The sequence below is a fragment of the Atta colombica genome, unplaced genomic scaffold (assembly GCF_001594045.1).
Source record: "Atta colombica isolate Treedump-2 unplaced genomic scaffold, Acol1.0 scaffold1, whole genome shotgun sequence".
Lineage (NCBI taxonomy): Eukaryota > Metazoa > Arthropoda > Insecta > Hymenoptera > Formicidae > Atta > Atta colombica.
The window spans coordinates 4709242-4710764 of record NW_017259183.1 but is presented as its reverse complement, the minus strand read 5'-3'; the positions used below and the strand labels follow the sequence as shown (position 1 = coordinate 4710764).

Here is a 1523-nt window from a genome sequence, read left to right as displayed (position 1 = left end):
GCAAAAATTATCTCTTTAATTATTTTTTATATTTTTACATTATTATTATTTTTATTACACTAAAAAGAAATTTTACAAATAAAAAGCAGTTGTATATAACATGTATGGAGAGATTTCATATATGTATAATTATACATATATAATTATAATTATAATTATATATGTTTATGAATATTTATACATGTTTATATGTATATTTATTACATATGTTTATGTATATGTATATGTTTATGTATAGTATTTACAGTGTATATACATATAGTATATACAGAGTGTCCGAAAAATCACTCGGAAAATACTTCAGGAAGGGGATTCAAAGAGAAGGAAAAAGAGCTATATATAAATATAGGTCCGGTAATAAGTCGTTTCTGAGTTATAACCACTTTTATTTTAAAAAATTGTAATTTATGTTTCACAATTATAATCATAATTCATTTCATAGTGTTTTAACATAAATAACTACATTTTGGACTGTTTTGTTATCCAATACATCATGGGGGCATAGTTCGCTTGGTATCCCTCTAGTAAAGTAAAAAGAATTTAAAAATTAAAAAATTAAAAAAAGAAGAACAAGCGGCCAATATAATCCAAAATGTAGTTATGTTAAAACACTATGAAATAAATTATGATTGTAATTACAAAAAATAACCTAGATAGCAAAATATTAGTAGAGTGCTATTTCATTATTAGGGTCTGATAAAATCTTTATCAAGTCCTCATCAGGATAGGCTATCCGAGGACCCGACTACTGTGTGACTGATCACGATATGATGAACTTATCTTATCAGAATCTGATAACGAAATAAGGTGACTTGATGAAGTGATTAAGACTTGCTAAAATTCCTAGATAAATTTCTAGTCGGGAATCACTTCCCGAAGTATTGTGGGCGATTTTCCTGTATATATATATATTATATATTAATAATCTATTCTATTAATAGAATTATGAATTTAGTCGAAGCGGATCTTAATACTTAATAATATTCATAATTCTATTAATAGAATCCATATACGACTTTTTTGCATATATCAATTAATGGAAAAAATTTTCTGCTTTTTATAAAAATAATCGAACAAAATGCATATGTCAATAATAAGTGGAAAAATCGATTGATAAAATAATATAAATAAAGAGAGAAAGAACAAGAGAAAAAATAAAGAGAAAGAATTCTAAATTTGGTCAAAGCGGCTCTTAATGCTTAATAATATTCATATCTAAATTCTCAAATATATTTTTCAATTTTATAAATTACGCATCGATTCGGTATGTTGAATTTGAAATGTAATCATAAATTGAAGCTGGAAATAATATTGATCAACTTTAATAATGATGCTAATAATTACATTTTAAAACACTGCAAAGAATTTATTATGAAAAATATCATCTAAGATGATTTAAATCTGGATCTCGGCTTTCCAGGATGGATGTCCTAAGATGCAATTTATAAATAATATTTAGTAATATAATTTGTAAAATATTATATATATATATATATATATATACATTCATGCATGAAAAATTT

The 1523-nt window shown here is 24.1% G+C and overlaps 1 protein-coding gene across 1 annotated transcript in view; it reads left to right on the top strand.

Moving 5' to 3' along the window:
* Window positions 1–1523, top strand: part of LOC108691954 (putative thiamine transporter SLC35F3) — a 15774-nt gene that overhangs the window by 4107 nt on the left and 10144 nt on the right. The window lies entirely within an intron of this gene.